This window comes from Pseudorca crassidens, chromosome 4, assembly GCF_039906515.1.
Source record: "Pseudorca crassidens isolate mPseCra1 chromosome 4, mPseCra1.hap1, whole genome shotgun sequence".
NCBI classification, from domain to species: domain Eukaryota; kingdom Metazoa; phylum Chordata; class Mammalia; order Artiodactyla; family Delphinidae; genus Pseudorca; species Pseudorca crassidens.
The window spans coordinates 68,818,825-68,842,722 of record NC_090299.1 but is presented as its reverse complement, the minus strand read 5'-3'; positions in this window follow the sequence as shown (position 1 = coordinate 68,842,722).

The following is a 23,898-nucleotide window of genomic DNA, read 5'->3' as shown; positions in this document are numbered from 1 at the left end:
TCAGAAGTGTTTGGCTTTTGAGGAGAAGATCTATGTGGATATTTTAAAAATATATAGAAACAGAGATACCTATCTATATATTTGTTTGTATTTGAGTACTGAATATTGTTTATACAAATCTATATCTGACTTCATTTTTAAGCCACATGAATGCATTTTTCCTTTTAGATTATCTTTGCCCAGATATTACTAAGAATTGACTTACAATGTTGAGATTTCATTGCCCCATGCATATGGGAAGGAGTGCTGATATTTAAAATGAGCTTTTATTGAAATTCCTTTCCTGCCTTATTCCCTCCTTTTATTCTTTTATTAAAAAATTAAAATCAAAGTATTTATATAATATATATGTACAATACAAATAATAACAATAATGAACAGCATGGACCCACTACCCGTCTTAAGGAAAGACCATTACTAATATCTTTGAAGGACCTGTGGATGTTCTGATTACATTCACTTATCCCATCCCCAGAGGTAGCTACTGCCATGATACTTGTTCATTATTTACTGTATTTTTTGTATTTAGGTCATATTCATGGTTATCTCTAAATAGTAAACGGTTTACTTTCACTTGTTTTTGAAATTTATACATGGAATTCATTCATTTACTCATTCAACAAATATCCATTCAATACCTATCATATGCCAGTACAGTTTTAAGTGCTAGAGATACAGTAGTGAAGAAAGTGAGACAAATATTTCCTGACCTTGGGAATTCCCTGTTGGTCCAGTGGTTAGGACTCGGAGCTTTAGATGCTGGGCCCAAGTTCGATCCCTGGTCGGGGAACTAAGATTCCACAAGCCTCAAGGCATGGCCAAAAAAAAAAAAAAAATCTCCTGACCTCAAGGAATTTACATTATAGTGATAGAGATGATCAAAGAGCAGAGAAAATAAGTCAAATATATCAAGAATACTTAATGATAAATGCTAGGGAGAAAAAGCAGCAGAGAAACACAACATGAAATAATAGACGGTTTAATACATCTATTTAAGGTGGTCAGGGAAGGGCCTCACTGAAAAAGTGATTTTTGGCTAAAGACTTGAAAGAAGTGAGTTAATTAGCCATGTAGATATAGAGAAATAGAACATAGGACATACAAAGGCCCTGATGTGAGTGTTTATCTGCTCTGACCAGGAGACGGCAGGAGAGGCACACGTCAGAAGCCCACCAAGCAACGTAGAGAGAGTGTGACAGGGTTTGGGATCAAAGAAGTAGCCAAATCATGTGGGGTTTAGTAAGAACTTTGGCCTATACTTTGAAACCTTTGGAGGACTTAGAGCAGAGGAGAGATATAAGCAATTCTACATCATGAAAGGATCACTCCTCTCTTCTGCTGAGGATGGTCTACAGGGGCTTAGGTCAAGGCAGAAGCAGGAAGACCAGTTAGAAGGTTATGAGAAAATCCAGACAAGAAATGATGTCAATTTTGATCAGGAGGATGACAGCACTGGTACTGAGAAGTAGTCAAACTGTGGATATGTTCTGAAAGCAGAGCCAACAGAATTTGCTGATGGATACAGAGAAAAAGGATTCAAGGCCTGAGTGACTGGAAGAAATGGTGTTTCAATATACTGCCTGATGGGCTTCCCTGGTGGCGCAGTGGTTGAGAGTCCGCCTGCAGATGCAGGGGACACAGGTTCGTGCCCTGGTCCGGGAAGATCCCACATGCCGCGGAGCGGCTGGGCCCGTGAGCCATGGACGCTGAGCCTGCGCGTCAGGAGCCTGTTGCTCCGCAACGGGAGAGGCCACAACAGTGAGAGGCCCGCGTACCGCAAAAAAAAAAAAAAAAAAAAAAAAAAAAATATATATATATATATATATGTGTATATATATATATACATATATATATATACACACACACACACACACACTGCCTGAGATGGGAAACCCTGCAGGAGGAGCTTGTGTTGGGAGGGAGGGTTATGATGATCTCGATTATAGCAGTGTTCAGAATGAGAGACTCAGTAATCAACATGAAGATGCCATGTATTGAATAGTGCCTGTCTGAAAGGGCAAGCAAAAGGTTTTGGCTAGAGATTTAAATTGGGAATATCAGCATACAGATGACCTTTATTAATTCTTATTGGTAGGTATTTGAAACTATGAATCTTCATGTGAGCCCTTTTTTAGCCTTATCCAACAAATTCAGACATGATTTTTTAATCTTATTTTTACTTCTAGAAATTTGGCGACATCAATTTGTATTTACTTTATTCAGATTGCTGTTTGTTCATGTCTCTTGGATAGGGTGATTTTATTTCTGATTTTGTTATTGATGTTTAACACATTTATTAGTTTTGTTCATGGCCATTTTCCAAAGTGGTTTTAACAATTTATAATTCCTACTGATTTATAATATTAAGGATATTGTTCCATATTTATTTATTTATCATATTATTTTTAAAATATTTTAATTTTTAAAGCAGTTTTAGGTTCACAGCAAAATTGAGGGGGAAGATACTGAGACTTCACATATAGCCACTACCTGTCTTAAAGAAAGGCCATTACTTTTCTGCATGTATGTTTTAATATTTCTCTCCCCTGAGAAATTCCTGCACTTTTTCTCCAAGTGCTCAGTCATTTAATAAAAATGTAAATTTTAGTTACCTAATATTTTATTATGGTGTACTGGGAAAGGTTTTTATATGGTCCAATATTATATTCAACCAGAAATGGAGTCCAGTGGTCCTCTTTCCAATCCAAATTGCAACTCAGAAATTAACTTTTGTGAAACACATTTGCATAATTGTTTCTTTGCTCAACAACAATTTGTGGATCTTCTTACATAAATGCTGAATTTCAAGCTTTTTGACTAACATAATAGTGTCTTCTTAATGAGTACTCTTTATTTTTCTCAACTTTATATCACTTTCTTGTATATAAAAAACAATCACATTTTTCTTTTCCAAATATATTATATAAACTTTAAGTTTTGTGATTTTGTATGTCTTTCTCCCTGTTTTCAATTACCTGCCCGTTTTTCTGTTACCTGGATTTCTAAAACAACTTTCTAATACATTTTTTTGGTTTTCCATTTTCCCCTGATAAGTAAGTTTCTTCAAATTATATCCCTGAGATCTTTTTGAATTGCAAAACATTTCCTACTTCAGAATCATTAAATATTTTGCCACTGTCCTTATGAAAAATTGCAGACTCTTCATAGGGTAACATATACAGCTGACATTATAAAAATTGGTATATTGTCATCTAAATTTGGATTTTTGGAATAATTGTAAAATGAAAGTTTCTATCTGTGTTTGAAAAGCACTGGCATTTTTAGGAACTCAGGTTTTCTAAACTAGATGACCAGGGTTCAAATCCTACCTCTGATGCTTTCTATTATGACTTAGATAACTTTTTAGTAATTTCCCTAAACCTCATTTTCCTCATCTACAAAATGTGGATAATATCTATCAGGTGATCATCTATCATCTCTCTGTCTTTTATTTCTAATATATTTGTGGTTAAAAAATAAGTGAGAAAACCCATATAAATTATACCGAATTTCTTACAGTTCTTCAAATGACCTAAGCTTTCTCCTTATAATCTGGGCCTTTATTTACAGAATTAGTTACATTTACAACAGTCTCTGCACCATATCATCTCCTACTTTTACCCTTAAATTAGGTCCCAATGTAGATGTCCCTTCCCATGGAAAAACTTTCCATGCTTCCCAAATCCTGAGTTGCATGACTACTTTATTTTTTCCTTTAGCAACCTATTTTTCCCCCTTTCATGGTGCTTACATTACTGCATTGCATTAATGTGTTATTTTTCCAAACATTCATCCCCACAAACTCTGAGTTTACATAAGATAGGAAATGTGTAAATGCATTATTATTTAGATTCTATATTTGGCACAAAAGTATGTGCTTAATAAATGGTGAATTAATGAAGGAATGACCCAGTGAAATTTGTCTAAATGTTTAGAACGTACCCTCTCAGCCTGTAATTCTCTGAAGCATAGATGTTTTCAACCTCACTACTAGTGCTTAACACTCTACACGTCGCATTGCTATGTTAGAGTACTTAACATTCTATAAGTTGCATTGTTATGCAGAAATATATATTATATATATAACATTATACATATATTATACATATATTATAATATATATATATATGCCTTCTGTTTCCTTAACTAGTTAAAAAGATGCTTGAGGCAAGGCTTGGCCAGATACCATCAACATTTGGCTTTTCTGGTGGTATTCACTACAAGTGTGGGGCTACCCTTTGAAACAAAGTTTAATAATTATCTCATCTCTTTTACCCTTTCCTTTGCCCTCATGTTCTCCTCTACTAGTGCAAGCATGTTTCTCAAATATTTAAGCCAAGCTTGTCCCAGCCTTCAATGTTATACTTTTCTTAATTGAATATTGATACAAGAACCTATTATATTAGCAAAGCATTATCATATTATGTATTACTTATTCAACAAAATATTTACTGAATAAAACTTATTCCCTTTAAGCTATGAAAGCCTTAATCATTTCCAACCTCTTTAAATATTTGTTTATTTATTTAGCAAATAACATGGACCTTCCTCTCTGAGCCAGTTTTATTTTTTTGTTTTTTTTCCTCAGCATTCAGCCTGAAGTCTGTCACATAATAGGTATTCACAAAATATGTCATCCATGAATTGGGAATGAAAATTTCCCCGTTTTTCTGTTGCTAAGATAATATACAGAGACATGACAGATTTTAGAGTAGCATAGAATTAGCATTCCTGCTTGCCTCCTCCTGGGTGATGATTTTTAAATGTAGCAGCTCCACATATTGACACACATGGTTAAATACACAGATTAATATTACTTCATTAAACACTTATTTAAAAGAAAGATATCAGTGATCACTTCAAGTCAGATTTTACTTGAACCCATTAAGCTAGAGGTTCAACTCTAGCATATTTATTAGCCAACAGAGACTTTCATATTTATGTCAAAAGCAAAATCTTCTAAAATTTGTGATTTACGTTAACAGGTTCACGGAAAATCAATGAGGTTTGTCCTAGATTGGGGAAGGAAGTCACAGATATACTACATGCTGACTGCTGAGTACAAATGATTCAATATCTATAAAACCTTATATGTATATTATATGAATAATAAACCCTGACATTTTTATTTGTTTTACTGCTCAATTTTTTCTTTCATTAATTGATTTTCTTTCTTTGCATATTTTAGACTATGTGCTATGGATACAAAGTCAACTTACATAATTCTTTGGTTTTAAATAATTCTCAAGTATGAGGGAAAACCATTTTTCAACTAATAAATATAATACAATAATTCTCTTATCACACAGAATGGTGTTTAAATTAAAAGAGAAGATTAATGACACAAGTGATTTTCAGTTTTAAGTACATGTGGAGGAATCTTTCTGAAAGGTGGAGCACCGTCTACGTGACCCACTCATCTAGAACCATTATGTCCTCTTCTATATCTTCTTGCAGGACTTATACACAGGAAAGAAGAGAGTTCTGTAACAGGTATGCACATTTGTGACCTGTTTCTGAGTCCTACCCTAGTCCTTGGACAGGTCACTAGAAATAAATGAACCATGCTCTGAATTTCCAGTCATCAAAGTCTATGTTAATCTGTATTATTTTAAGCTACATCTTCATAGAATGCATGTTCATTGTCTTTATTAAGGCTGAATTTTAATATGCCCTTTTATTGCTTAATAATACAGATCAGTAGTTTTCAAATTGGGCTAAGAGGAGAACCAAGGATTTCATGGATTCTCCCTCAAGGACTTGTCTGATGAAGATTACAAAAGTGAGCAAAGCAGCTCTTAAAAAAAAATCTGTTTTACATGCTGGATTTCCAAATAAGAGGACCACAGAAGCACATTTAAAGGGAAGATATTATGACCGTATGGGGTTCTAGGAAATCGTTTTAAATGAAATGAAGTCTAAATTGATAGTGAAATTACTGTGAGCAATAAGATTCCCTTTTACTATTTAGTTTCATGGCATAAAGAGGTGTGAAAATTTCTGCAATGCACCATATTAATAATGTAAACTGTACCCTTTCTTTTTGATCTAGTTCTCTTCTTACTCTGCCAATTCTGGGGCTTTGGGCAAGTTACATAAGCCCTCACACTCAGCTTCCCTCTCGATCAAATAAGGGTTTTGGACTAAGTTATTATCTGTGAGTTGATATTAACAGTATCAAAATTCTATGATTCAGTGTGTCCAGAAGTGACAAAGTAACAGGCTCATATGATTCTGCATTCAGATTAACTCTGTATAATTTACATTTAAATAAAAAATGAGAAGTGGTCTCAGACTATGGGAAGTATTACACTAGGAAATTTTCAGGCTTTCAATAATTTAAATTTATTTTATTTAATATAGCAACTACCTCTTGTGTTTTAGGCAAAGAAACAGATGTGATGCCTCCTGCATATCACAACAAAATTTTCCATGCAAGATGATTGAACTAGAGCCTGAAGGCAATTTTATGACTGAGAAATATAATAGTTCATGTACTCTAAAGAGTATTTGTATTACTTAACTTATGTAAAGGAATTCTGATTCATTTGTGCCTCTGGGTAGCAAATACATGACAATAAATAATTGAACATTCCAGAAAGCAATATTCAAATAACTCTTGTCAGTCATTGACGTGGGAATCACTATTCATAACTGATAATATGTATACTCTCTTCTTTGTAGATTATGATTTAGAAAAATATTTCATTCTACAGGCTTCAACTGTAGTCCTAAGAAGTGATAATATCTCACAACATCTGTAAAGAAACGTCTATATAAATATAGCAGCTTCAATCAATGACATCAAAGAAAAAACTATTTCTGTAAATACCATTGTAAGTTCTTAATGACACAGGCTGTGGAATAAAATCACTATCAGCTGTTTCACATTGGATATTTCATTTTATATCACACAGTATATCAGGAAAAGTAGTCATTGCCATTTACCCTCTGGATCCAGTGAATCTTTTTTTTTCCAAATAATTTACAGAAATAAAAATAAAGTGATAGTGAAAAATAATTTTATTAGAAAAAATTTAGTCAAGCATTTTCATTTTGAGATAATTGTTGATTCATCCGAAGTTTTAAGAAATAATAGAAAGATTCTATGGACCTTTTACCTATTCTCCCCAATAATAACATCTTGTAAAAATATAATAAAATATTACAAACAGAATATTGGCATTGATACAGTCAAGATACAGAAAATTTCCATCACCACAAAACCCCCAAGTTGTCATTCTATAGCCACACCAGTCCCCTTCACCTCCTACCCCATCCTTAATCCCTGTCATCTGTTCTCCAGTTCTAATCTGTTTTCTATAAGTTTGCCATTTCACTAATGTTCTATCAATTGAATAATATAGTATGTAACCTTTTGGTATTGGCTTTTTTTTCATTCAGCAAAATTTTCTGGAGATTCATCTAAGTTGTATGTGTATCAATAGTTTATTCCTTGTTATTGCCAGGTAGTATTCCATGGTGTGGATATACCACAGTTTGTTTAGCCATTCACCTACTGAAGGACATCTAGTTTGAGGCTATTATAAATACAGCTGACATAAACATTTGTGTACATGTTTGTGTGTGTAAAAACATAATTTTCATTTCTATGGAATAAAAGTACAGGAGTACAACTGATGGGTTCTGTGAAAATTGCATGCTTTGCTGCTTTTTTTTTTTTTTTTTTTTGTGGTACGCAGGCCTCTCACTGCCGTGGCCTCTCCCGTTGCGGAGCACAGGCTCCGGACGCGCAGGCTCAGCGGCCATGGCTCACGGGCCCAGCCGCTCCGCAGCATGTAAGATCTTCCCAGACTGGGGCACGAATCCGCATCCCCTGCATCGGCAGGCGGACTCTCAACCACTGCGCCACCAGGGAAGCCCTCATGCTTTGCTTTTTAAAGAAACTTCCAAGATATTTTCAAGAACAGCTGTACCATTTTACATTCCCACCAGCAATGCATGAGTGATCTAGTTTCCTTAGATCTTCACAAACTTTTGTTGTTGTCACCATTTTATTTTAGCTACTCTCATAGACATGCTGTGACATCATATTGTGGTTTTGACTTGCATTTCTCATATGACTAATGATGTTGAATGTCTTTTCCCATGATTAATTGACATATGTATATTTTATTCAGCAAAATGTATTTTCATGACTTTTGCCCATTTTCTAATTGGATTGTTGGTTCTTATCAACTGTCGTGTTTTGAAAGTTCTCTATATACTCTAGACATTAGTCATTTGATGACTATGTGGCTTGCAAATTCTAGTATTCAGCTTATCTTTTCATCCTCTTAAGAGCTAAAGTTTATAACTTACTGGAGACCAATTTACAGTTTTTCTTTTTATAGATCACACTTTTGGTGCCAAGACGTTTTTGTTTAGCTCTAGATAACAAATATTTTCTCCTATTTTTTCCAAGAGTTTCATAGGTTTTACTTTTCCATTTAAGTCCATAATGCACTTTGAGTCAATTTTTGTGTAAGATGTGAGAATGAAGTCAATATTTTGCATATAAATGTCCACTTGTTCCAGTACCATTGGTTGAAATGTCTATCTTTTCTCTACTGAGTTTCTTTTTATTTTTGTCCAAAGTCAATTGGGTAGGACTTCTGGTTTCAGCTCAGACATGTTAAGAGCTTGGAAGTTGTCACTCTGCCCTTAGGGCCAAACAAACAAACTAACTGAACATACTGAAAATCAATGACTTTTCTTAGACTTCTTAGAGGGGTGAGGATTCAGAAGAACCACAACCCTAAAATATAGATATAAAGGCAAATCCATAGTGTCACACCAAGATTTACATATCTAGGATAGAAGTTACTAGAGCCATAAACTTGTAGTAATACATAAATGGTACTTTTGATGAATTGCTAGAGGATGAGTACGAATTATCTAGAGAAATTACTCCAGGCTGCAGTTTCTTGGGTTTTACCTCTGGGAACCCCACCATGTTCTCATGATTCAAGAAAGATCCCCTCATGGTATTGGTGAGGACAGGGAAGAGTAATCACTGTGAAATATGTCCAGATCATTGTCTATAACAAAGGCCCCCTCACCAGGGAAAACAAGTTTACCAGTCTTATCCAAGCTCAGGAAAGGCATTCTTCCCATTCTAGTCCCCTCGGATTTACTATCTTTCTTAAGTGGGGGGAAGATATACCACTAGAAAAACACTTTCAAAAGTCACAGTCCAGATACAAAGACCCACTAAAAGACTGAGATTTAACCACAATATTATAGAATACTTCCTGAATCCCACAGCTAACTACTAAACCAGCAGGGCTCCAGTGTAACAATGGATTAAAGTAAAAAATACTGCAAGACTCAGACTTTCTCTAAGCAGGAATATTTAGGAAAACCCAAAGTAAAGAAGAGAGACAAAAACCAGCATAACAGAGAAATTTGAAATTTCTGGAACCTATAGCCATAGAAAACATTAAACACATACTAAACCCTAGCTATATAAACATAAAATCTCATGTTAAATGACTATTGATATCAGTTCCTATAACACAAAACATCATGTCAGACTTACAGAAAAATTATGAGGCATGCAAAAAAGCAAGGAAAAAAAATCATAGTGTTAAGATAAAAAGCAAATATCAGAAGCAAATAAAAGTGACATCAATTTTGGAATTATCAGACAGGAAACTTTAAATAGCTATGATTAATATGTTAAAGGCACTAATGTATAAAAGTAGACAACATGCAATAACAGATGAATAATATAAATAGAGAAAAACTCTGAGAAAAAGCCAAGGGATATTCTAGAAATGAAAAGAATTTTAATACAAATGAAAATTTCCTTTGTTGCACTCATCAGTAGTGGAACACAGCTGAGTAAAGAATCAGTAAGCTTGAAAGCCTACAGAAACTTCCCAACTGAAGTGCAAGAGTAAAATTAAAAAACAAAAACAAAAACACAGAACAGAGCATCTAAGATCTCTGAATGATTTTAAAATTTGTGAAATATGTATACTTGAAATACCAGAGGAGACAAAAGATAGAACAGAGTTGAAGAAATATTTGAAGTAATAATGGTCAATAATATTTAAAATTAGTAACAGACACCAAACCAGAGACCCAGGAAACTCATAGAAAACCAGCCAGGATAAATAACGATGACAATGACAACACCACACTATACCTAAGCATATCATATTAAAATTAAAAAAAAAACAAATACAAAAAAAAATCTTTAGGGAAGGCAAAGGGAAAATATATCTATAGAGGATCAACAAAAGAATTACAATAGACTGACTCTTATTCAGAAACCATGCATGCAAGAAGAGTGTGGAATGAAATATTTGAAGTGTTGAAAGAAAAAAAAAATCTACCAAACTAGCATTCTGTATCTTGTGAAATAATCCTTCAAAAGTGAAAGAGAAATGAACTTAAAGAAAAAGTGAGGGAATTCACTCTCAGCAGACCTGCCCTGGAAGACATGTCAAAGTTATTCAAGAAGTAGGAAAATTATATTGTTCAAAAAATTTAATCTACAAAAAGAAAGGAAGCTTTTCAAAGGAATAAATAAAGAAGGTCTAGAAATCCGGGATAGAATGAAGAGGGTTATGAAACAATCTAACTATATTACCAGTGAATGATACAGCCGTGCTGAAGAGGGCAGAAGGGAAAGTTGCTGACATAAGTAATTTTGGAAATGAGTGCTGTTTGTAAGATTAAAGGCAAAAGAAACCGTACAAATACTATATTTATGAAATTGTTTCCCACAGGGTTACAAGTTAACAATTTTTATATTTCTATACCTGTATCTTGTAATGAAACAATTATATAAATGAATGGCAGATTTATTTTTGATGCCTGAAATCTTTATTTTTTATTATTTTTTTGGAGTAAAATTGTTTTACAATGTTGTGTTAGTTTCTGCTGTACAATGAAATGAATCAGCTGTATGTATATCTATATCCCCTCCCTCTTGGACCTCCCTCCCACCCACCCCCCATCCCACCCATTTAGGTCAACACAGAGCACCAAGCTGAGCTCCTTGTGCTATACAGCAGGTTCCCACTAGCTATTTATTTTACACATGGTAGTGTATTTATGTCAAACCTAATCTCCCCGTTTGTCCTACCTTCCCTTTCCCCCTACTGTATCCACATGTCCATTCTCTACGTCTGTGTCTCTATTCCTGCCTTACAAGTACGTTCATCTGTACCATTTTTCTAGATTCCACATAAATGAGTTAATACACAATATTTGTTTTTCTTTCTGGCTTACTTCACTCTGTATGACAGATTCTAGGTCCATCCACATCTCTACAAATGATGCAATTTTGTTCCTTCTTATGGCTGAGTAATATTACATTGTATATATGTACCACATCTTCTTTATCCATCTATCTGTCATTGAACATTAGGTTGCTTCCATGTCCTGGCTATTGTAAATAGTGCTGCAGTGAACATTGGGGTACATGTGTCCTTTTTTTTTAACATCTTTATTGGAGTATAATTGCTTTACAATGGTGTGTTAGTTTCTGCTTTAAAACAAAGTGAAACAGTTATATATATATGTATGTTCCCATATCTCTTCCCTCTTGCATCTCGCTCCCTCCCACCCTCCCTATCCCACTCCTCTAGGTGGTCAACAAAGCACCGAGCTGATCTCCCTGTGCTATGCAGCTGCTTCCCACTAGCTATCTACTTTACGTTTGGTAGCGTATATATGTCCATGCCACTCTCTCACTTGGTCACAGCTTACCCTTCCCCCTCCCCGTGTCCTCAACTCCATTCTCTATGTCTGCGTCTTTATTCCTGTCCTGCCCCTAGGTTCTCCAGAACCATTTGTTTTTTTAGATTCCACATATATGTGTTAGCATATGGTATTTGTTTTCCTGTTTCTGACTTACTTCACCCTGTATGACAGACTCTAAGTCCATCCACCTCACTATGAATAACTCAATTTCATTTCTTTTTATGGCTGAGTAATATTCCATTGTATATATGTGCCACATCTTCTTTATCCATTCATCCAATGATGGACACTTAGGTTGCTTCCATGTCCTGGCTATTGTAAATAGAGCTGCAATGAACATTTTGGTACATGACTCTTTTTGAATTATGGTTTTCTCAGGGTATATGCCCAGTAGTGGGATTGCTGGGTCGTATGGTAGTTCTATTTTTTGTTTTTTAAGGAACCTCCATACTGTTCTCCATAGTGACTGTATCAATTTACATTCCCACCAACAGTGCAAGAGTGTTCCCTTTTCTCCACACCCTCTCCAGCATTTATTGTTTCTAGATTTTTTGATGATGGCCATTCTGACCAGTGTGAGATGATATCTCATTGTAGTTTTCTTTTTGTTTGTTTTGTTTTTGCAGTACGCGGGCCTCTCACTGTTGTGGCCTCTCCCGTTGCGGAGCACAGGCTCCAGACACACAGGCTCAGCGGCCATGGCTCACGGGCCGAGCTGCTCCACAGCATGTGGGATCTTCCCGGACCAGGGCACGAACCCGTGTCCCCGCATCAGCAGGCGGACTCTCAACCACTGTGCCAGCAGGAAGCCCCTCATTGTAGTTTTGATTTGCATTTCTCTAATGATTAATGATGTTGAGCATTCTTTCATGTGTTTGTTGGAAATCTGTATATCTTCTTTGGAGAAATGTCTATTTAGGTCTTCTGCCCATTTTTGGATTGGTCTGTTTGTTTTTATGATATTGAGCAGCATGAGCTGCTTGTAAATTTTGGAGATTAATCCTTTGTCAGTTACTTCATTTGCAAATATTTTCTCCCATTCTGAGTGTTGTCTTTTGGTCTTGTTTATGGTTTCCTTTGCTGTGCAAAAGCTTTTAAGTTTCATTAGGTCCCATTTGTTTATTTTTGTTTTTATTTCCATATCTCTAGGACGTGGGTCAAAAAGGATCTTGCTGTGATTTATGTCATAGAGTGTTCTGCCTATATTTTCCTCTAAGAGTTTGATAGTGTCTGGCCTTACATTTAGGTCTTTAATCCATTTTGAGCTTATTTTTGTGTATGGTGCTAGGGAGTGTTCTAATTTCATACTTTTACATGTATCTGCCCAGTTTTTCCAGCACCACTTATTGAAGAGGCTGTCTTTTCTCCACTGTATATTTATATTCTTGTCTCCTTTATCAAAGATAAGGTGACCATATGTACATGGGTTTATCTCTGGGCTTTCTATCCTGTTCCATTGATCTATATTTCTGTTTTTGTTCCAGTACCATACTGTCTTGATTACTGTAGCTTTGTAGTATAGTCTGAAGTCAGGGAGCCTGATTCCTCCAGCTCTGTTTTCGTTCTCAAGATTGCTTTGGCTATTCGGGGTCTTTTGCGTTTCCATACAAATTGTGAACTTTTTGTTTTGGAAGTTTTAGCCACAGCAATCAGAGAAGAAAAAGAAATACAAGGAATCCAAATCGGAAAAGAAGTAAAGCTGTCACTGTTTGCAGATGACAGGATACTATACATAGAGAATCCTAAAGATGCTACCAGAAAATTACTAGAGCTAATCAATGAATTTGGTAAAGTAGCAGGATACAAAATGAATGCACAGAAATCTCTGGCATTCCTATACACTAATGATGAAAAATCTGAAAGTGCAATTAAGAAAACACTCTCATTTACCATTGCAACAAAAAGAATAAAATATCTAGGAATAAACCTACCTAAGGAGACAAAAGACCTGTATGCAGAAAATTATAAGACACTGATGAAAGAAACTAAAGATGACACAAATAGAGGGAGAGATATACCATGTTCTTGGATTGGAAGAATCAACATGGTGAAAATGACTCTACTACCCAAAGCAATCTACAGATTCAATACAATCCTTATCAAACTACCACTGGCATTTTTCTGAGAACTAGAACATGTGTCCTTTTAAATTACGTTTTTCTCAGGGTATATGCCCAGTAGTGGGATTGCTGGGTCATATGGTAGTTCTATTTTTAATTTCTTAAGGAACCTCCATATTGTTCTCCATAGTGGTTGTATCAATTTACATTCCACCAACAGTAGATCTCTTTTGACCCACCTCCTAGAGTAATGAAAATAAAAATAAAAATAAACAAATGGGACCTAATTAAACTTAAAAGCTTTTGCACAGCAAAGGAAACCATAAACAAGACGAAAAGACAACACTCAGATTTTTTTTTTTTATGGCAGGTGGTGGAGGCCAAGTTCCTCACTGTTGGAGTGAGGTTAAAAATCAGCAAAGGAAAGAGTCTAGAATAATCCATGTAGTGATCAATTCAAGCTTGTGACATCAGTATAAACCCCCGTTTAGCTTAATATAGATATAGATGGCTACATACAGATGGTTACATTTATTCATATGTGTATATACATGGGCTTTATGTACACACGTATTTTCTTGCTACATCAGCTGAGAGGGTCTAGGAGCAATGGTATACCAGGTGCAACAAGCACATCTAACACAGGGTTCTTTGTTTCTAATACCATTGTCTATTAAAAGCAGCTACGTGGAGAAATGGTTGCTTATTACTGGAGCAGGAAATACACAGTATGAACCTGGGGCATCTCATAGTGTTTGAAAGTAAAGAAATGCTCAAAAAAGCAATCAAATCAACCAAAAATTTCACAATTATTGGTGTATGTCAAAACAACAACAACGACAACAAAACACAAGGGTTTACTGAAAGAGCTTCCAATGGCAGAGTTAGAGCAATTTGAGCAACAAGATAAATGAATTAGTATTGGATTATAACCTAGGGTACAGAATATCCAAGTTCATACTGTTAGAAATAAATGATTGAATATCTAAATAAGCAGTGTAGAAAAGACAAATCTGTGCAGAAGAATTTCAAGTAATTTATGTATATATTCCACCCAGAAAGAAGGAGAGCATAACTTTGTACTCATTAAGTGGGTGCTGCATACTGTGACTTCTTTGCAAATAATATAGTGCAAAAACAGAGATAAAAAGAGTCACTTTATAGTTTAGGAACCTGAGAATCAATTTCTCAGCCAGATGAGCTAGGTTAACAGTGGAAAATCATATCGACTGTACATATTCTTGACATGATGTGATGAAAATGGCACTTTAACTCTTTGATCTTCCTCCCCAAAACATGTAACTCCAGTGTAGTCATAAGAAAAAGATCATTAAATCCAATTGAGGGACACTCTGCAAAATATCTGAGCTGTACTTTTCCAAATTGCTAAGGTTATCAAAAATCATGAAAGTCTGAGAAACTGTCTTAGCCAAGAAGAGTCTAAGGAAACATAATAATGAAATGTAATATCATTCCCTTGTTAGGATCCCAGAAGAGAAAAAGAACACAAAGTAAAATTAAGAGAATCTGATTAAAGTGTGGGCTTAAATTAATAATAATATATCAATATTGGTTGTTGAATTGTTACAAATGTACCATGATAATGTAAGATGTTAATAATAGGGGAACTGAGTGTGTAAATGGGAACTTTCTGTACTATATTAGCAAGTTTTCTGTGAATCTAAAATTTTCCTAAAAATACTTATTAAAAGGAAACAAAAAATCAGGTTGTATATTTGCCTTGGTCTATTTATGAATTCTCTATTCTATTCCATTGATTTATGAATCTATGCCCCCACTTATACCATACAATCTTGGTTATGCCAGCTATATAATGCCTTCTGATCAGATAGACTGAACATTCATCATTTTATTTTTCAAAATTATTTTAATCATTCTAGTTTCTTTGGCTTTCCAGATAAATTTTAGAACAATCTTGTCTATATCAACCATAAATCTTGCTGGGATTTTGACAGCAATTACATTAAACTTAAATATCAATTTGAGGGGAATTGATATCTTTACTTTGTTGCATCTTCCAACCCATAAATATATGGCATGTCTCCACACTTATTTTGCTCTTATTGGCTTTCTTTCATTAGCAGTTTATAGTTTTCACCATAAGAATACTACACATGATTGATTACATACGCATTTAGGCATAACAGTTTTTATGCCTAAACAGTTTATATATATATATTTATTTTTCTTTACATTTTATAGTGATTTTACATTTTATAGATGTAAATGGCATAAATTTTTAAATTTTGGTGTTCATGTTTTCATTGCTAGATTACTAAAATGCAATTGATTTTTATTTATTTATCTTGTATCATATGACCTTAAGAACTCATTTATCCATAAATCTACAAAATGCACTTTTTTCCCTTTTGGACTTTAAATGCCTTTTATTTCCTTTTTATCGCCTAGATTTAATTGGCTAGAACTTCCAGAACTTTGCTCGATAAGAGTGGTTATATTAGAACTTCTTGTCTTGTTGCCAACAGTAATGGAAAATTACTCAGTTTTTAACATTAAATATAATGTTAGCTGCAGGCTTTCAGTAGATACACTTTATCATATTTAGGAAACTCCCTTTCTCTTTTGATTCTTCTGAGAATTTTTGTCATGAATAATTGTCGAATTTTCTTATTTTTTTTCTGTATCAATTGACATAATCATGTAATCTTTCTTCTTTGTCCCATTAATATGATGGATACACTGATTGATTTTCAAAAATTGAAACTGCCTAGTGTAGCATGGTGACTATAATTAAAATAGTGAGCTGCATATTTGAAAGTTGCTAAGGGAGTAGATCTTAAAGTTCTAATCAGACCATATAAAACATGTATAATTATGTATGGTGATGAATGTTAACTAGATTTATTGTGGTGATCATTTTGCAATATATACAAATAGCGAATCATTATGTTGTATACCTGAAACTAATATAACTTTACTTGTCAATTTTACCTTAAAAAAAATTAAACCTGCTTTGCATCCTTGGAATAAGACCCACTTAGTCATGATGTACAATTCTTTCTACAGATTGCTGAATTTTGTTTGAAGAAGATTCAAAATCTATGCCATTAATATTATTACTCTCTTACATTTAGTTATATCTGTAATATTATAATGATACTTTACACTCTTTCATTTTTCAACCTAAAGCCACATTTTAATTTGATAACTACCTAAGACTAATATTGGGTACCAGCTTTTCTAGAAGGATTTTTGTAAGTACACTGTAACAGTTTGTCTATTTGTCAAATTACCTATCTTTTAATCAATTGTTTCATATTAAATTTAAATATGATGGTATAATTTGGGAAGCTTCTTAAATGTCTTTGGAATGCCAATAGGCTTTTTTCATAAAAATTTATTAGAATAATAATTATTTTAGATTATGAAAATCTTGTATATATAAGTTCATACATATATGTATATAAGTTCATATATATCCATATATATATGTTCATATATACACTCATACAATTCAATGTAGACCTGTATGTACTGGCTCCTAGACAGGCTTTAAAATCTCTACAGCATTACTTTTAGAGGATTTTGTCTATTTTTATGGTTCAGACTAACACAGAAACTTTTTTGAAACTTGGAACTTCTTAATATGTTTTTTTTTGTAGCAATGTCTTTTATTTTCAAAAATGAGAACTACATTATTCTTTATTTGAAAATCCATAATAATGATCCTCCCAAGCCATCAGAAGGCTGCACTGAATCAGTTTTCCTGCATCTATGCTATGTAATCTATGTCCCTTTGTAGCTAACACTTTTGTCTTTCTGGTGTTAGGAGAGAAAATGTCACGTACTTTCTGGTGCCCTTTACTCACAGTCTAAGTCCTGAGAACAAGAACCATATCAAAAGCTAATTTCGCCTAACTCCGTTTGCATTTGGTCCAATCACTAGAGTCAGAGATTTGTAAAAGTTTGTTGCCAAGCCACCCAGGGTAAGTGGTTCTAGAGTTGGTATATCCCACTTCCTGCTGCCGGCTGAAGTCTGGTTCTGAATGGACTGATTGCAAAAGATTCTCTATTTCTGAGATTTACATTTGGTAATTTTATATCTATGAGAAAATTTTTAAGCTTGGGCAAAGATTTTTCACTATGATTGCTACCAAAATGACCATACATTTTTTGAACTGGAAATAAATGAGATTTAAAGGCACTAGCAGTTTAATATGGTTGTAGGGAAGCTTCGGCAGGCAGCAGCATGATTGGTATGTACCATGCCTAACCTCCAAAATGAGATGTTAATAAGGCTCTGCTACTTCTTCTCTGTCTGCTGAATTTAATATCCCTGAGCTTTGACTGCATATTGGAATTTTTCCCAGCTCAAATTTTAGGCAAATTCTTTCAGCCATGCTTATCCCATATAATCCCAGACTAAAACTCAATATAATCCAAATCCTAGGCTACTTCAAGGGGAATGTAACTTCAGTTATGAAATTCCATTTAATCAAAGAATAGATTTTTTTTTTTTTTTTTTTTTTTTTTTTTTTTTTACTTTCACGGTCACTCTACCTGGCTTAATTAAAACAAAACCAAAAAACATCATGCTTCTACTCTCATTAATGTATGATTTAATCTAAGTGGTTTGGCTGGCCAAACTATATTGGACCACATCTATACTTCTAGCAGATTGTTCAGTTTTACTTTCTAATACTGCAAGTTTCAGTACATTTATTTTGTTTTACATTTTATAGTGACTGTCAACATTGACCTGCATATTTTAGATTTTGGAGAGATTTCAAGACACTGTCTGGCTTAGATCCCTAACTTCAGGCAGGTAATATCCTAATAGTGCTCAATAATAGAAATTCTTGTTAGTGAATAATTTTAGAGCTCTTTTTACTTGTAGATTCTTTTCCCTTACCAGATGTCTGGACCTTTGAGTGTTGCTATTGTTGGTATTATGTTATTCCTAAAGGGTATCTGTAGAATCATCTGATGGGCATGACTGCCTCAGGCCACATTTGGGAGATTTTAGATGGGAGGGTGCCTGACAGAAAACCTGAAGGTATTTCTCTGAAGTGGAAAATATACTCCCTACTTAGTGATTCATTTCGTCTAAAAGAAAGACATTTTCGAAGTGAAGGAAAAATGTATATTTGTCCATGTAGCTGGCCCTAGCCTAATGCAGTTCTTTAGGGATGATGATTTTATTTTCTTTGTGATCAATGTATCTTAGAGCTGTAGGAAATGAATGATTTTTCCCCATATATAACCTCTTTGTGCCCTTGTTTCAAGACATTCAACTTCATCGCCTTTGACAGCCTGTTAAATATCTTGTTGCATAAGGTAAGCTATATATATATATATATAATATATATCATATATATATATAATATATATATGTATTTTTTAACTTATTAATATGGGGTAAGTACTGCCAAGATAGTGTTCAAAAATGGTAGCTTACATATAGTAGACACTCCAGAAATAAAGTAAATGGATAACATGTTCCAAGGATCAATGGCTTCAGTATCAAATCTAGAATACCAATCATTTTGCTAGATGTGTATTGGAGTAGATATTTTGAGACTGAGGAGTCCCTGGTGCCTTTCAAATCCACCATCTGCCAATTCACAAAGTTAAAGCATATTTGTTTAGGTTAGTGCTTTACAATCATGATGATTCTTACTGAATTAATATGATTAGAATAAAAACACAGATAGCTTACATGAATTGAGGGAGTGCTAGGCATTATGTCAATTAGGTATTATTAGATTTGATGCTTATCATAGCCTTATGAATCTCAGAAACGTTTCTGCTGTTTATTTGAGGTAGAACACACACTTATAGAAAGGCAGCACAAATTTACATTATTTTTACCAGACTTCGCTCCCCAAACTGTATTTTCAACTTCTATTCTTGATGGCTAGGCTCTTCTATACCTAGTTTGAATCTGTACAAAATGACACTTGTTTTGCATTGCATGCCAGCTTAATTTTTCTTTTGTCACCCTCTTATTTTTGGGTTGGATGGGGTGGGATGGGGATGACTGTTTATTGCTACTGAAGACGCCAAGTGCTAAAAGAGTGGCTGCTGTCTAGAAAAGGGAGCAGCCCATCACGATTACAAGGCAATCCTAGCTATATTTTTTATGGAAATATGAAAAAAGGATAAACATTAACCAAAGATTGAAAGAAGCAAAAGAACACAATCAATGTGAGAAATGCAAAGGCATGTGACCCCATTTCTTTTCTATCTCAGGATACAATGCAAGGGGAAGGGAGCTCTTATGAACTCCCAAGATTTTCCATCTACCAATAACAATACCAAATGCCTGGGATTCTCTCTGAGAACTTGAAAGTTTATCTGATTTGATGTTTGGTTCAGATTGTGCATGTCAACACTTTCTAAGATGTACTAGTTCATGTCTTCTTTCACCAATCCGCAACTCTGGTCATTACCAATAAAACTCTAGAAAATATCTAAGTATAAGTCAGAGTAGGTACTAACTCTGCCTTTCCATGTCAGCAGCATGTAACTATTATGACCTTATTTGTTTTACAGTCTAGTGGGCTATACTACATCATCTATAGAAATCAGGTCTGGTCAAATCTTTACCAATCAACTTGAGAGATGTAAATCATAAAATCATAGACTGTTAGAACTATGAGAACATTAGATCTAATCTAGTCAATGTCATCTGTTTTACAAAGGTAGAAATACAGTTTAAAAATAACTTTCTTGTTCAAGGATGCACAGTGTCCGTTTCATTAATAATATACCTGTTGTTTCAAATTCTTTAGGTATGGGGACACATTTTCTTTTGTACCCCCTAAAATAAAATTTTGAATTTTTTTATTGATACAGTATAGTAGTTCACATTTTGTTTATGGAGGTTTAAAATCTTTTTAATTTACACTATATTCTTTTTGGGTATAATTATCCATATTAAGCTGTAGTATTTAACATTATACAATTTTTTTTATTTCTACTGGGTTCCTTGAAATGAACAGTTTGCTTCCTGTTGCTAAGGAAACAGAGTTTTGCACAAGATATAATGTAACATTGATGCCACATTAAACCACTAAAGTGGAAATCTTTAAAGCCTGTCAACATCTTGAGAGTAAGCAGTTTGCTCTAATTAAAATGAATTCAAAATTATTCTGAGCATGTACAAATGCAGTTTAGAAACACATCTCTGCTGGTAAGAACTTGTTTTTTTTATGTAAAATATTTTAACATGTGCTTATATTATATTCAATTCATATTTTTAAAATCCAAATTTACTATAAGTTTAATTAAAAAAACATTCTAACAATGCAGCAGTAATTATGGTTGAAAACAAAATGATAATTTAAAAATCAAGTAAATTTTCAATCTGAATGCACTTAATGTTATCTTTTGTTTTTAAAAAAAGGTAAAACTGAATGATACGATTTATCTTTTATTTCACTGGCTCAAGCTTTCTTAAAAATGAAAGATGGTCCAGATATTTGGAGAGCACACTATCCTAAGCCAACAGTAATGAACGTTTTTTCTAATTATGGATCAACTTAGGAAAAATGGACTTTATCGTTTATAAGAAACATTACATTTTTATTAGTAATATTTATAAGCCACTAAAATATTTTTCCTAAGTAGCAACATGGTAACAGCTGGCTAATCCTTTCATTTCAAATACGATTCAAGATATATCATGAAATGAACTGGTATCTTTAAGATGTATCTCATTTACTCACTGGCTTAGAGTTTTATTAGAGTGTTTAGTTATCTTAATGGATCCTTTTGAGGAGGCAGAGTGCCTTCCTTTCAAGGGATCTGAAACGGTAACATAGTGTCTGTGGGTTCCCTGTAGTGCTTTAAAAAAGTTTCAGGGGCCACACAGGTCCCTGCTATGCTGGATCCCCTGAATTACAACATGGCCACAGCCCAAAGCCTTGGGAATAGGAAGCTAGATCTTGGGCTACATTTGCAGGAGGTTTGAGAAAAATGATTATGGCTTTTGGTTGTTTGTAGGGAAGGATGCAGTAAAGCTTATATATTTTTTCCATACTCAGGAGAATCTGGAGTCTAATCATAAAATTAACAGTTTTGGAAATCAGGAAGACTGAATCTGAGTTTTGTATATTCTGATATATTTAACCCTGCTTTGTATTGAAGGTTTTGGTTTATATGAATGGCTCTTGATGCCACTGCAGATTTTGTTTATATATATTTTTGCTTATAGCCTTTGTCACATTTAGCACTGGATGATTATCGGGAAATATTCCTTTCTTTCCTGCTGCAGTGTAATGTTTTGGAGGCAATTAAATGATTTATTCATCTCAACATGCTTACATAGTATAATGTTCTGTACATATCAGTCTTTATGTTTGTATTGTAAAAATAGGGGAATTGTACTATTTGTGTTGTATAAATAATCTTAACATAGCTTTTATAATTGAGGTAAGAGGGTGTGTGTGTGTTTTTGAAGCTATTGCTTTTATCCTTGGATGATTATTATAGTGAAAAGATAATAACATAAATGACCAGATCAAATCAATTTAACATTTAAAAACAGCTATGAGGGCTTCCCTGGTGGCGCAGTGGTTGGGAGTCCGCCTGCCGATGCAGGGGACGCGGGTTCGTGCCCCGGTGCGGGAGGATCCCGCGTGCGGCGGAGCGGCTGGGCCCATGGGCCGGGGCCGCTGGGCCTGCGCGTCCGGAGCCTGTGCTCCGCGACGGGAGAGGCCACAGCAGTGAGAGGCCCGCGTACCGCAAAACAAAAAAACAAAAACAAAAACAAAAACAAACAAAAAAAAACAGCTATGAGAGTTACAGAATACTTGTTAAAAATGTATATTCAATGACGTACATACACAATCCATTTGAGAAAAAACAAATTCTATTTCCCAAACAACAGAACTATTAGTAGAACAAGAGGTAACTCAAAATAACATAGACCACTTCCACATCTCTCCTCAAGTTATTTTACAAAACTTAGTCAGTGTGATTTTCCTTCCAAATAATCATTGTTTCTGAGCTGCTAGTGAACATATTAAGAAGCCCTAAATAAAAGCCTTATAAAAAGGGAGATGATTTTTTTTTTTTTTTTACTACTGTAGCACTTGGGTACTTTAGGTTTAAGGTTTAAGAACAAAATTTAAAGAAACAGACATGGTGCCCTGCTGCTCCCTTGCTTCCCTGGAAACCCCACTTTTGCTCACTCAGAGAATGTTGTTAAAGAGCTACCTCTTAATCTATGCTGCTCTTTACCTTTCTCCATGGTACCTCTTTCTGGCATCACACTTCCTTTGCCTCTGCCTGTACCAGGTCACAGTAAAAACTGCAGGGCTCAGAGTGGCAGCTGAAGAAAAGTTACTCTCATCAGACAGACTGTCTCTTACTTATTAGCTACATAACATTGGGCATGTAAAAAATCTTCTCCAATCTGCTCCATCTTCTCAATTGTAAAATAAAGATTAAAAAACTAGGGCTTCCCTGGTGGCGCAGTGGTTGAGAGTCCGCCTGCCGATGCAGTGGACATGGGTTCGTGCCCCGGTCCGGGAAGGTCCCACATGCCGCAGAGCGGCTAGGTCGGTGAGCCATGGCCACCGAGCCTGCGTGTCCGGAGCCTGTGCTCCGCAACGGGAGAGGCCACAACAGTGAGAGGACTGCATACAGGAAAAAAAAAAAAAAAAAGATTAAAAAACTAAACTTACCTATTGGTAAGTTGCATATAAAGCCTGGGGCACCATGTTTGGCATGTAATTAAATGCAATAAAAGATACCTGTAGTGATGATGATAATGATCTATGCATAGACAGAAGACCCCCTAGTAAATCAAGGGTCGTGAAATGTTGGCATTAATACCTGTGTAAAGGATTAAATTAGGGAAAATAAATTACTAAAAAAAAATTAAGATAAAATCATTTCAGACTGATTTTAAACCACAGTTTCATTTCCCATTCTATAAAAGAAAAGATATTGAATAATGCTCCATAGGTTATCAGAGATAGGAGCTCAGCAAGCTTTTAATTAAGTTATTCCAATTATGGGAACAGTGCACTAAGTTGCAGACATTTTATCTTTACCTAAGAGCTAAGGACCATTTCCACTTAATGCCAAGCTATAACACCTTTACCTATTCTACAATGATGCCAGTAAA